We start from the raw sequence: 15146 nt of genomic DNA on the forward strand, positions 1-15146 counted from the left end.
ACACCTTTGATGGGGCTCTATTACTTCCACTGATACCAACAATGGCGCACTTTTCCTCCCACTGACACCAATGATGGGGCACTATTCCTCCCACTGACACCAACGATGGGGCACTATTACTTCCACTGACACCAACGATGGGGCACTTTTCCTCCCACTGAAACCAACGATGGGGCACTTTTCCTCCCACTGACACCATCGATGGGGCACTATTCCTTCAACTGACATCAATGATGGGGCACTATTCCTCCCACCTACACCAGCCATGGGGCACTTTTCCTTCCACTGACATCAACGGTGGAGCACTATTCCTTCCACTGACATCAACGGTGGAGCACTATTCCTTCCACCTGCATGCATATTATGCAGCTGATAATCACTGTAGTAGTCGTTGCTACTACAGTGATGGCAGCAGCAGTCTTCTTGGTTAGTTGCCTGGCACTGCCACCATTCGGAGAATGATTTGTATCTTTCAAATGAATGCATGCCATTTTCCGATTAGACGAGGTGGAGTGGTGATGTTACAATTTCTACCTTGTCCAATCAGAGAATGCCTACTGCAGCGATTTGTAGTTTCCACAGGGATTGCTAAGGTATGAGATACGTATACTTACATTGGTCAAAGCTACTCTGCAACAGAATCCATACCCAAACTTCAGCTTTAAAGAATCCATGCAAAGTGACTAAAATTCTTACATCTGCCTATCAAAAGCTGGCAGAAATGTTAGAAGAAAGTGAACAGAAAGGCAACCCCTCCCCCCTCAAAAATAAATTTTCAGGTTGGTTTCACATTTGTGCATTGCGGTAACATGCAGTGAAGGCCATGTGAGTTATCAAATTAAATATAACACATGATTGGACTGGAGGTGGCATTCATTTTAAATGTCCGCAACGAACCTTGCAACACAATACGTGTGTGTTGACGCACACCACAAAGGACCATGTTCTTTTTGGTGCATTGTAGAACACTGACAACCTATTAAAAATGAATTACTGTTGATGAGCAGAGTACCACACTGCACATTTTTGAGGGCCTGGAAATTCCACTTGTTAATCAAATAGCACTATGTATTAATTGGTCTGCAGATAAAACAAAGATGGCTTTTTCTTTTAAATTGGCAAGAAGACACTATCTTCATAAAAAAAATGTAATAAAGAAATGCCACTCATCTTTTTCAGGTTGTAGCTTTGGCTTTTTAACTCAATGAATCCACCAAGTGGTTAGGGGTAGCTTACTAGACGATGAAAGATCTAAATGTGAGTACCAATCTGGAGACATCATGCAATGCTTCCTGCACTCTGCAAACTAACGTCTAGATGCCTCTTTTTTTTAATGTAGGCATGTAAATTAAAAGTTTTAAGTGCTGATATTTAAAGGCATCACATGTCTTTTTCTGACTCGAAATACACTCCCATGCTAACCCACGCTGAAGATGACCAGAATTATAAATCATGATCATCTTCTAGTGAGTTTTATGCCCCGTACACACGAGAGGGATTAAGTCTGACAGACCTCCAAAGGAGTTCCGCCGGAGTTCCGACGGTGTTCCGACGGAGTTCTGGCGGACTTTTCGACCGAACGGACTTGACCACACACCATCACACCAAACTCCGACGGAGTCGAACGTGATGACGTACGACTGGATTCGACGTAGGAAGTTCATAGACAGTAGCCAATAGCTGCCCTAGCGTCGGTTTTAGTCCGTCGGAGTAGCACACACACGAGCGAATTTTTCGAAGGGGACCGGGTCCGGGGGAGTTCCGTCGGGAAAATTTGAAGCATGCTTCATTTCTAAAGTCCGTCAGACTTTAGCGAAGCTAAAGTCCGTTGCAGCCCACACACGATCGGATAGTCTGACGGACTCAGTCCGTCGGAGTTTGGATGTCGAAAAGTCCGCTCGTGTGTACGGGGCTTAAGAGTTGGCAAAAGCTAGTAATGAAAAAATACATGGGATCTGTAGGAAATTAAGAACGTTTTCTTGATCACGTTATCTAGAAGCATTAAGGAATGTTTTTTCTGTCACAAGGGTAAGGACCATTCTTCCCAGTGACCATCACACTAATGTATCATGAATTGTAGATTTCTCATTTTTTAGCAGGGGTTCCCTGAGACCGGAGAACTATTTCAAGGGTTCCTCCATGTTGAAAAGGTTGAGAAAGGCTGCTATAGAGAGAGGAAACAAGATCTGCAATGACTGCCAAGCAGGATAAATAAGGAACAAAAAACAATATCTTATATTATCCAAAAGAGACTGGAAGCAAGGTCTACATATGCTATTGCGAACAGATAAGAAACAAGGTCTATATCTTATACAATGTAGAAGAAATTAGGAACAAGGTTTACAATGAAAAGTAGTAAATATAGGGATCGAGGTTGACATTGCATGCTATGAAAAAAAGAATATATACGATTTGCAAGAAATTAGAATTCTATATCCTATACTACCAAGAGGAGTTAAGGACGCATGTCCAATTCTCAATCTCTTTAAATGACCTGAGGAACAAGGTCTACATTCTATACTACCCAGAGGAGTTAAGGAAGGAGGTCCATTTCTCAATCTCTTTAGATGACCTGAGGACAAAGGTATACATACACCCTATACTACCCAGTGGTGTTAAGGAAGGAGGTCCATTTCTCAATCTCTTTAGATGACATGAGAAACAAGGTCTACATCCTATACTACCAAGAAGAGTTGAGAACAGATGTCCATTTCCCAATCTTTTTGGATGACCTGAGGAAAAAGGTCTACATCCTATACTTCCCAGAGGAGTTGAGGAAGGATGCCCATTTCTCAAACTCTTTAGATGACCTGAGGAAAGGTCTACATCCTATACTAGTCCAAGGTGTTCAGGAAGGGTGTCCATTTCTCAATCTCTTTAGATGACATGAGAAACAAGGTCTACATCCTATACTACCAAGAGGAGTTGAGGACAGATGTCCATTTCTCAAGCACTTTAAATGACCTGGAGAGCAAGGTCTATATTCTATACTACCCAAAGGAGTTGAGGAAAAAGGTCCCTTTCTCAATCTCTTTAGGTGACATGAGGAAAAGGGTCTACATCTCAAAATTGTCAGAAGACGTAGGATCTGGATCTTACATTTTTGGTATGACAAAAAAAAGACCAGGAGTCTCCAATCCAAGTAATGCTTATGTCAAGAGAATGACTTATTCATCTCAAGTGACTGAATTTGTGATAAAGGAAATATGGAACACAGTGCACAAGAGATATGTTTTAATTATACGCAGGGCTTTTTTTCCTCAGAGGATAGGTGCAGGAACTCGCCCCTTCCGACTCACCCCTTGCCCCGTACACACCTCTGAGCACTGTTCCTTGGTTCCACCCCCCCCCCCCACCTCCCAGTGCCACCCCTTTTAGAGAATAAAGAGCCAAGAATCATTTTGTGGTGCTAAGTAATTTGTATGGAATTTGGTAATGACAACACAAAAGACAGTAAAATAGATTCCCTGTAGCCAGCAACAATGGACCTTCCAGCAACAATATTCCACCCCAGCAACATTAGACTCCCAACAGCCAGCATCAATAGACCCTCTAGTAGCCAGCAACAATAGACCCTTGTCTCAACAGTAGATCCCTCCCAGCAATGACTGATTGCCCCCAGCAACATAAGACCCATCCCCAGCAACACCCCCCCCCCCCAATAAATATCCCACAGCAACAATTGATTCCCCAGCAGCGAGCATCAATAGAACCTGCAGCTTACCCCCAGCACCTCGTGCCATTTCATACATTCAGTGCTGGAGGTGCTGGAACTGTGTTCCCCCGCGTTCCCACTGAAAAAGCCCTGATTATACGTGATTGATACAGACTCTGCAATACTGGAGAACAGAATAGTGGAATGTAATGGGTTATTTGGTCAGTTACCACCTTTGCTGGATGAGCTAGCTGGGTTCACACAGGAAATACATGCAACACATTGACTAATGAATGAGTTCTGCTTTAAAAATTTTGGTTCAGTTCCCTTGAATAGAAAAGTGCAGGTCAGTGTTTCCATAATGCACATTATTGCGAAGAACACCTACTGAAAACAGTTGTGTTTCTAGGCCAATTATTTTTTTCTTCTTGACAAAAAACTTTCTATTGAAAGCTTTGCTTTTTGATAGGCCACTTCATCATTTTATGTATATTTTTAATTATTATTTTTACTATTATCCAACCATATTACACAGCTCTGTGCATTAAAAAAATGAACAGATGCAAATTTCATTTTCAGTTTTGTTTCTATTGCACAAGAACTTTAGGCTCCATGCACACTGGAGCTCATAAATGGAAGTTTTTTGGCGTTTGGGCGTTTTTTTTTTAACAGCCCATAAACTCCCCCCTATGTTATCCCATGTGTCTATGCACACATGGACGTATTTGAACATTTATCAGCAGTGGAGTTTATAGGCTGTTGTCTGAACACCATAAAATCACGTTCAAGAGCCCAAATTCATTTCTTAGGCCGCGTACACACGCGCGGACTGTTGGCCCAACTTTGTCCGTCCAACAGTTTGAGCGAACAGTCCGCTCAAACTTAGCATGGACGGACATGGCCACACACGACGAACGAACAGTTTGCTGAAACCGTGCGCGATGACGTGAACGGCACGTACGACGGGACGCAAAATACGACGTCCTATACACTGCATTATAACTTTCGGCTTGAAAATCCTTTCTGAGCATGCGCGGAACTTTGTTTGACGAACAAGCCTACACACGGGCGGACTGTTCGTTGAAACAAGGTTTCAGCGGACAGTTTTTCGGAATTTCCGTAAAACCTTGTCCGTCCAACTGTCCGCTGAAACTGTCCGCTGAAAGCCCACACACGAGCGGACTGTCCGCCCAAACACTGTTCAGCGGACAAGGTTGGGCCAACAGTCCGCGCGTGTGTACGCGGCCTTATGCTTTTGTTAACAGTAAATAGTGAGGTTTGCGGCTTTACAAATTGTTAAAAGCAAACATTACAATTCTAAGCCCGTCTACATTTTTTTTCATGTTCAAAAATATTTGAAATAGGCCACACTTTACACTTTTAAAGATTTTTTTTTTTTAATAATTTTATTTAAGTTGTTCTTATGCAAGAACAATATCTTTTCTTTCGTTGCCTATTTCACTTGCCTAAATTGTATGACCTTCTCCAACTGGGTCACCTTTGGTTTCTTAAAGTGTATCTCTAACTTTTTTTTTTGTTGGATAGAGTAGGGAACTCTTATGCCACGTACACACGATCGGAATTTCGGCCAGCAAAAGACCGATGAGAGCTTTTCATTGGAAAATTCGACAGTGTGTATGCTCCATCGGAATTTAGCTGGCCGAATTCCCAAAGATTTGATAGCATGTTCTCAATTTTCCCATGGAAAAACTTTCTATCGGAAATTCCGCTCGTGTGTATGCAATTTTGACGCTCAAAAACTCACGTATGCTCAGATTCAACTGAGCTATTGGCTACTAGGCATTGAACTTCCTTTTTCTAGTCCCATTGTACGTGTTGTACGTCACTGCGTTCTTGACGGTCAGAATTTGGTTTGACCATGTGCAGTCAAGACAATTTGAGTGGAATTCCGATGGGAAAGCCATCAGAGCTTTTTCCAACGAGAATTCCGATCGTGGTATTAGACCATATTTCCAGTTTTTATTGCTGTCTGTGTCCCCATTAGAAAGATTTACCACTTTTCTTGTCCAGCTGACCACCATGACAGAAAAAAGACAGTCAGGGGAAAACTAAAAGGTGTTTATTTTGGTTTTACAACAAAAACAAACAACAGAGACGGACTTACATTTCAGGTGTGTAAGGTGCATATGACTATACCAAGTCATGTACTATTTAATGTACACCAAGTTGGCAGTCCGTGAAAGAACAGAAAGACCCCAACAACATTCATACATACACACATTCAAACCCACAACACACATGACCCCATATATCAACAGTAGATTTTCAAGATCCCCCGATGTAGAGTCCCGAAGTCCCATACAAAGTCCCAAAGTCCCATACAAAGCAATCCCTGGTTATTGCGTTGGCAACCTTCAGATCACTGTTCCAGAGTTACATTGGTGGAGGACTCACTGAGTGAGTTGGGAGGAAAGGACATCCCCCCCAGAAGTCCTCCGAGACATCCAGCCATGGTTGCCATATTTTGGTGAATTTCTTAGTCAATGCCCTACTTTTATATATCAATTTAAATTTGGGGAGGACCCCATGAACGTTACGAAAGAAGGCATGGGCTGAAAGAGGACACACATCCTTCCAATGCAATAAGATGGTTTTACGTGCATACAAATATCAGTATACATAACAAAGTCCTGATGTGTGTACAAGGAATTCCTAAGAGGTATCGGTAGGTGAAGCTTGTGGTCAAAAAAAGCAAATAGATCCTTCCAGAAGGTCGAGAGTCCAGGACAGGTCCAAAACGTGAAAAAAAAAAATCAGCAGCAGTCATATCAAATCTAGCACATGCCAATCCTACCCGAACCAGCCTGGCTGGTGTGTAATGCAGGTGATGTATGAACTTAAATTGGATCTGTAGGTCAGCAGTGCTGATTATATCCTGAAAACATATCACAGTTGCCTCTTCCCAGTCCTCCTCAGAAAGCTCAGGCATTCACAGCAGCCACTTGCAATGAGAGTTCTGGAAAAGGTCCGCCCCTATCAACTGGAGGCGACCATAAAAGGTCAATTGTGCCCGAATGGTGTGTCTTAGTAAAAGATATTAAAAAAATGTTTTTATTATCCAGACCGTATTTAAGTCTGAGTGCGTCAAAGGGTAGTAATGTATTATCCTCAGCTATATGGGAGAGATGAGTCATTCCAAATCGACCCCATCATGTTTGGTCCGGGTGACAAAAGAGCTCAGGGAGGTTAGGATTCTGCCACAAGGGGGTCTGTGGCGAGATACCCAAAGAGGTCTGTGTCAGAATTCCCCCCCCCCTCCCTCCAAGCCATAAAACTGACATCAACAGGAGAGAATCTGGAGCCCACAGATCTCCTTGACCTATGTAGTTCATCCCTGAGAGAGGTAGAAGGTCCAAAGAGGGTCGTTAAGAGTACTGTGGAGGGAGTTTGGGGGTCAGAGTGTAACCAAGCATGAACGTAGGTGAGTTGGGAAGCAAGAAAGTGGTTCCTTAAGTTTGGGCAGACAAGGACTCCAGCGTCCTTAGCAGCCTGTAATGAGGACCTGGCTATACGTAGCTGGCGGCCATTCCAGACAAAGGAAGAAAGGGTGGAGTCTACTTTCGCAAAACATTTTTTAGGGAGAAAAACTTGGGCAGCTCAAAAACAATATAGAAATTTTGGTAAGAAAATAATTTTAAATATATTTATGCGGCCAATTAGATTGAGGGGCAGTGACGACCGGGTATGAAAGTATGAAACCTTTCCATCATCTGTTTGACTATAGGAGTGATGTTGAGTTATTTGTATTTAGAGAGATGGCCATGTATTTGGATACCTAGGTATTTGAAGGAGGACGTTAATTGGAGACGTGACCCCTGTAGATATTCAATAGGAAAAGGGGGGCCTATGGGAAAGGCCTGAGAATTTTCCCTACCCACCCCGAAGCCCCAAAACCACACCAAACTCTTCCACCACATGCAACAGTTTAGTATGAGCTTTCTCTACCGTCCAAGTATATAAGGGCATCGTCCAGGTAGAGAGAGATCTTCTCTTCTATTGGACCAGAACGGATGGTCCCTATCTCTGACATCTGCCGCACCGCCAGAGCCAAGGGCTCAATGGCCAGTGCAAACAGAAGTGTAGAGAGAGGGCACCCCTGCCTGGTAACCCTCTGCAAGGAAAATGACCCAGAAATATCTTTGTTGGTGCAGACTCTGGGCCTTGGGTCAGCATATAATAGTCAAACCCAATGGACAAAGTGTGATCCAAAACCCATCCATGCCATAGCTTCCCATAGGAAGGACCAACTCACAGTGTTAAAGGCTTTCAACACGTCTAAGGATAGAACCAATCCATGGACATGCAAGAATAGCCTATGAATGTTATCAAAGGTGCTCCTGCCAGGCACAAAACTGGATTGGTCCGGCAGTATGAGAGATAGAATAACCGTCTGAAGTCTAAGAACAATAATCTTTGCTAGAATTTTTACATCATGGTTTAGGAGGGATATGGGACGATAGGACCCACATTGCAGCCTATTCTTGCCAGGTTTGGGTATGACAGCAATGAGTACTTCATTCATAGAGTCAGGAATTTCCCCTGCTTAAGAGTCCTGGAATGTCTTAAGGAGCCTGGGAGACAGGTCCTCTATGTGTGCCTGATACCATTCTGAGGGGAGGCCATCTAGGCCCAGAGTTTTACTGGTTGGTAATAGGCATATGGCCAAAGTTACTTCCTCTAGCGTGACAGGTTTATCTAGGAGGAGTTGCTGGGGAGTACTGAGTGCTGGAAAGTCAAGTGATTCAAAGAAACCCATAAAGGCTCTGAAGGTACAGTCTTATCTTCTAAGAGCTTACTATAGAATTATGCAAAGCTTTCGTTGATAGTCAATGCGTCAGAGATAGTTGACCCCTCAGTTGCAAACGAACTGTCCTGAAAGTCTGTGTGGGTGAGATACGCAAGAAGCCTACCGTTCCCCCCCCCCCCATGAATACGAGCAGAGAGGTACATTTGCTGCTTCTTGGTCAAATCCACCATATGAAGCTGCAGCGCCCAATGAGTGTCTGTCAGCATACCACGAGCTTCGGAGGAAGGGCTACCCATATGGTGGGCACATGCCCTTATCCAGTGTTTTTTGGAGAGCAACTTGCGTGGCCCACCCAATAGATCTGTACCATTTAATATGTGAGATATATGAGCCGCTGACCACCGCCTTAAAGGCGTCCCAGACAGGAGCCCCCGGCTGCAGAGTCAGAGTTGGAGGACCAGTAAATGGCCATATCAGTCGGGATGGACTCCAAGATTTCCGGCGTGGAGATCCTGAGAGGGCCGAGTCCTCAAGCCCGAAACGAGGGTCTGTAGCCCAAAGTCAAACCCACCTGTATTATGGAATGATCAAAAACCATCTGGGACAGATATGCTATGGACTGGACACAGGGTAAAAGGTCACCTGTGGCCAGGGCATAGTCTATTCTGGAGAGGGCAGCATAAGATCTGGACTGGCAGGAGAACACCCTGTATCTGGGATATTTCCAGTGCCATAGATCCACCTATCCATAGGTATTGCACCGCACACAAAACAATTTAGACTCAGATTGGAGAGGTTTCAACCTATCTAGTTCAGGCTGCAACACAGAATTAAAATCCCCAAGAATGAGCATGGGACAGCTAGGTAAAGAGTCAAAATGCACACTGAGTTGAGAGAACACTGCAGCCGCGACTGGAGGGGGGAGATAAACCGTGAACAACAGGAGGGGAATTCCATACACAGTCGTATGTAAAATAATATACTGCCCCTTAGGGCATTCTCATAACTTGATGGCATGAGAATGGTAACCCTTTACGAATTAGGATCGCAACCCCCCCCCCAGGCGTAGTTAGAATAGGTAGAGTGGTAGTTATGAGCCACCCAATGTTTTTTGAGGGCCAGAATATTAGAACCTACAAGATGAGTTTCCTGGAGACACAGGACATGCGGTTTACGTTGCTTCAGGGCCTTGAAGACAGATTCTCTTTTAAATTTAGAGTTCAGTCCGCGGACATTCCACGAGCAAATATTTACTGTGGACATAGGGTAGATATTAAAACCTCTAGGGCAGGAGAGGAAGGGGGGCTCACATAGGGCCCTCAATCACCGGTCACAGCTACAGAAGGTCGTGGGAGTCACAGTGTTGCAAAAGCATACATCCACACATACAGCATACACACAACTATGTATAGTAGCATAATCACAACCATGCCCCTGCTCCCATTTGCCTCCAAGCTCATCGAATGCCTTGTCCATGACCGAATGAGTCGCTAACTCACGGATAACAACCTTCTCGACCCCCTATTGTTCGGCTTCTGTCCACAACATTCCACTTAAACTGCCCTACTAAAACTCACCAATGACCTACTAACTGCTAAAATCAATGGCCATTACTCCATACTCATACTCTTACACCTCTCTGCTGCCTTCGACACAGTTGACCACCTGCTCCTCCTCAGCAAACTACACACCCTTGGCTTCTGTGATTCTGCTTTATCTTGGTTCTCCTCCTACCTATCTCAGCGCACTTAAAACTCCATCTCCTCCGCTCCTCTTCCTCTCTCTGTTGGGGTACCCAAAGGCTCTGCCCATGGGCCCCTCCTACTCTTGCTCTATACCTCTTTCCCTGGGTCAGTTGATAACCTCCCATGGCTTCCAATACCACCTCTACGCCAATGACGCCCAGATCTATCTCTCCACTCCTCAACTCATGCCCTCGATCTTCTCACGGATCTCAAACTTACTGAAAGACATATCGGTATGGATGTCACACCACTTTCTCAAACTCAATCTTTCAAAACTGAGCTTGTTATATTTCCTCCTTCCCGGTCCCCCCCTCCACCCCCTCCATGACTATACCATTAAGATCAACAGCACAACCATTGGTCCCTCAACACATGCCAGGGTGCTGGGTGTACTCCTTGACTCTGACCTCTCCTTCAGCCCCCACATCCAATCACTGGCTAAATCCTGCCGCCTTAACCTCTGCAACATCTCCAGAATTTGACCCTTCCTGACTAACGACACCACAAAACAACTTATTAACTCCTTGATTATTTCCCGCCTTGACTACTGCAACTCTCTCCTTAATTGCCTACCCTAACGCAGGCTATCCCCCTTTAGTCTAATATGAATGCTGCTGCTAGACTAATACACCTCACTAACCAATCCGTGACTGCTGCACCTCTCTGCCAATCCCTTCACTGGCTTCCCCTACCCCACCGTATAAAAGTCTAAATGCTAACCACAACATACAAGGCCATCCACAACATCGCCTCCAGTTACATCACCAACTGCATCTGCAGATATCGCCCTAATCGTCCCCTCAGCTCCTCCCAGGGCCTGCTGCTCTCTAGCTCCCTTGCCTCCTCTCATGCTCGCCTTCAGGACTTCTCCAGAGCCTCTCCCATCCTCTAGAACTCCCATTCCCGGTATATCCGATCAGCCCCTAACCCAGTGATAGCGAACCTTGGCACTCCAGATGTTTTGGAACTACATTTCCCATGATGCGCATGCACTCTGCAATGTAGTTGAGAATCATGGGAAATGTAGTTCCAAAACATCTGGGGTGCCAAGGTTCGCCATCACTGCTCTAACCTGTCCATTTAGGAGATCCCTGAAAACTCACTTATTCAGAGAAGCCTATCCCACACTTACCTAACTGTCCCCGAGCCACCCCCATCAAATCATTCTCTGCTTCCATTACCTTTTGTACCACCTCCCCTCCCTTTAGAATGTATGTTCTACGAGCAGGGCCCTCCTGTCCCTTCTGTATTGAACTGTACTGTAATTGTACTGTCCCCCGTCTACATTGTAAATCGCTACACAAACTCTTGGCGCTATATAAATCGTATATAATAATATAATAACCATTACCCAGTGAGGGTATCATCACCCCTGCCCAGCTCTAACAAAGGGGAGTGGGCTTATACCCCAAACTTGTACCATGCATGGGGCGCATGGCCAGCAACAGAAAGTAAAAAAATGTAAAAAAAAGCAAAATAGTGTTCAACAAAAAATCAGGGGGGTTTGAGTAACTCACCCCAAGGCAGCTCGGGCCTGCTCAGGAAATGATGGTCACTAATACGTTGCTCAGACTCAGTAACCCTGCCACATATCTTTTGCATGTACTGCTGCATGATCGTTAATTCAATCTTTAGGCCATCCACCTTCCCCATAAGGCCTATATGATTTACCTTAATGATAGTGGGCCCTTTGCCATGCACACCTGGTGGTCGCTTGCAGGGACACGGCCGGGGGGTCCGGGATCTCGGGAAGGCGTCCTGGCTGTCTCCAAAGAGATCAGGAGTGGAGGCTGGTGATGTGCTAGGCCCATGGATGGTGTTGCGGTGGCCATCTTGGCAGGAGCAGGTAGTGATGCTCATTGTGTCTGGGGGTGGCTTTTTCCCCCGCTGCTTTCCCATCCACCAAAACGCCTACCTTGGATGCAGAAAACTTTTCTGCCCGGGTAGACGAGAATTGTGTTGATTATGGTCGATCAGAATGGTGCAGGATAGTAGAAGGAGAGACCGGAGCTGCACAGGAACACGTCTGATCCCATCCCGTGCTAGGCCACGCCCCCGGAAATTTAGATTAGAGCTCAAAGTCTTCCAATGGGGACAACTGTTCCGGGACAGCTCTTTAAAGGGGAATTCCCCTCACTTTGGGAAATTTCTTCTAACTTGTTGACACAACACTCGTTGTGTCTTTGGCACAAGAAATGGAGGTAAATTGTCCCAATGGTACACAAACAGCAAAAATAAACCAGCAAGTGATTTATCCATTACCTACTGAATCCAAAGAAAGCTTTGGCTATACATATACTTTAAATAGACCATTAAAGACATTTTGATATATCTGTGTGATAAGTGCAATAAATACCCGTTGAGCTTTTCAAGTAAACTTAGCTGCATATTTATCAGCTACATTTAGGGGAACTTATCAAACCCGGAACAGCCACTTCCTCTTGCTTGTTTGGGACAAGAAGTGAGGGAAAATCTCTGTGAAGGTATATATACAGAAATAAAATTGACAGGGGTTGTAACTATTCCTTCACTCTACAAAGAAAAATAAATAGAAATTTTTGATAAAAGTTAGGGTAATAAACTATAACAGAACCCACAAGATATCTGTCAGTTTCTCCTCTTCAGCAGAGGTTAGGCATGTGGACTTCAGCCATCGATCATGGGATCCAAAAGCAACACTTTTCCAAGTGTTTAGGTGGCTGCTGTCAGCAGGGGATCAGGTTATTTTGTTTTGTTGATGGTTAAACTTTAAAGGAAAAATACTCTCCGTATCTCGTCTTTGCAAAACAGCCACAGAGACTGTAGAACCCTCATCAGAGTTGCCATTTTCCTTGTTGCCTATAAGATTTTGTACTTGAAACAAAAATATACACAAAATATTACGTGGAGCTTGTTATTCTCCACAATAGAGTGCAAAAAAATGTAACTGTCTTGGAACTACATGTAGAATCATTGTCCCTCCAAACAGAGATGTCAGCTCAGATGACCTGGGTGTAGTGATGTCAAAGTTGCCTCCTAAGAGTCTTTGGGGCCAATTCTGGTACACACAATGATATTATCGGACGATTGATTGCCAGTTTTTTTTTCTTGCATGCTAGTCTCTATATATCGAAAATTAAGACGTTCCTAAAGCTACGAAAATGTTCGCACAGCAGAGTAAAAATTTGCAAGTGATGTAATGTATTGGATTGCATTTGCAGACGAAACTGATTAAAATTAAAATTGTACGATTTGGTATTGTATTAGAACATTTTTTGTGTTTGTCCCTTCTGATAATTTTGGACAAAAGCTGTGTACGAAAGATCAGATTATCGTACGATCGTTTCAAATGTGGTATTTTTCGCACTATTTTCTGATTGTGTGCACTAGGCAATTCCAACTAGGAAGAAACCCCGAGGCAGACACAGAAGTAATCAAATATTGGAATCAGATTGAAAACAAATAGGAACTCCCCAGTAAAAGCTTCAGCCTTTGGCACAGATAAAGGTAAAGGCAAGTCCATCTAAGAGGGAGCTTTGGGCAGAAACAGAGTAATCAAGTCTTGGATCTGGTTCAGGAACACCTAGGAACTCCCCAGTAAAAGTTGTCCATCTAAGAAGAGGCTTTGGGGTAGACACAGAATAATCAAATATTAGATTCGGTTTGGAAGCACCTCGGAACATCACAGTAGGAGCCTCTGAGTCAAGTCCATCTAAGAGGAAGATCTAGGGCAGACCACAGAGTAATCAAAATCCCAAATCTGGTTTGGAAACACCTAGGATTTCCCCAGTAAAAGTGTCAATCTATGAAACAGGTAAGACAGAGTCAAATCCATCTAAGCCCACGTACACACGGTCTGAGATTTTGCCAACCAAATCCAACGGATTGTGTCCGAAACTGTTGCATACACACGGTTAGGCCAAGTTGGCGAAAAATCCGATCTTTCAGAACGTGATGACGTAATTTCGTTACGATGGGACTACATTCAGGCTAGTAGCCAATAGCTTTGATGTAGGAATTTGATCTGAGCATGCGTGGCACTGGGTCCGATCAAAATGCTCTACACATGATCGGATTAGGTCCGTCCGGCCCAGTTGGTCTGGAAATATTTCCAACATGTTGGAAAATTGGGTCGGACGGAGATTCGGACGGAATCAGTCCGATGCATACCACACACAGTCGGATTATCTGACGACACGGTCCGATAAGACTCATTCCGACAGATTCTCCGACCGTGTGTACAAGGGCTAAGAGGGAAATTAGGTTCAAAAGGGACTAGGAACTCCTCGTTAATAGCCTCAAATAATGTCAGTGGTCTATAAACTGTGGCCTTTTGCTTTCATTAATCCCACTGATAAAATACACTATTTTGCCCACTAAAATGGGGCATCATTTCTCCCTCTGACAATAACAATGGGGCATAATTCCTGCCACTGACACAACAACGGGGCATTATTCCTCCAAATACCAAAAAATGGCACACAGTTCCCACCCACTAATGCAAGAAAACATTTCAATACCCGCTGGCCACTGTCTTCCCCCCCTAAAGTCTGAAGGACAGTAAACTGACCCTTTGTTTAGAAAGTTTGGAGATCCCTGGTCTATGATATATGTAAAGATAAAGGCAAACCCAACTAAAAAGAAGCTCTGGGGCATTGACAGAATAATAAGATCTTAGTAACTTCCCCGTAAAACCCAAAGTCTATGATATGGATAAACATAAGGGCAATGTCAACTGACAAGAAGCTCTGAGACAGATATAGAGTAATCAAATCCAGTCTGGAAACACCTAGGAACTTCCCAGTAAGATCTTCAGTCCATGACACAGTTTAAGAAAAAGGTGTACAAAGTGACAATTGATTCTTTCTAATGTGACTCATTCAGTGCTACATTTTGGACTGGCCAATAAAAATATGCAAATATTGTACATTCTGCCACTCCCCAAATCTGTACATTCTGTAACATGGCTCAAAAGACATCTTCAAGAAGAAATATGGTT

General features: G+C 44.1%; 1 protein-coding gene across 1 annotated transcript in view; it reads right to left on the minus strand.

Moving 5' to 3' along the window:
• SFXN5 (sideroflexin 5) overlaps positions 1–15146 on the minus strand; it is a 447465-nt gene that overhangs the window by 125485 nt on the left and 306834 nt on the right. The window lies entirely within an intron of this gene.

Source organism: Lithobates pipiens, unplaced genomic scaffold, assembly GCF_037356315.1.
Source record: "Lithobates pipiens isolate NorthernLeopardFrog02 unplaced genomic scaffold, aLitPip1_a1.2 Scaffold_13, whole genome shotgun sequence".
In the NCBI taxonomy this organism is placed as follows: domain Eukaryota; kingdom Metazoa; phylum Chordata; class Amphibia; order Anura; family Ranidae; genus Lithobates; species Lithobates pipiens.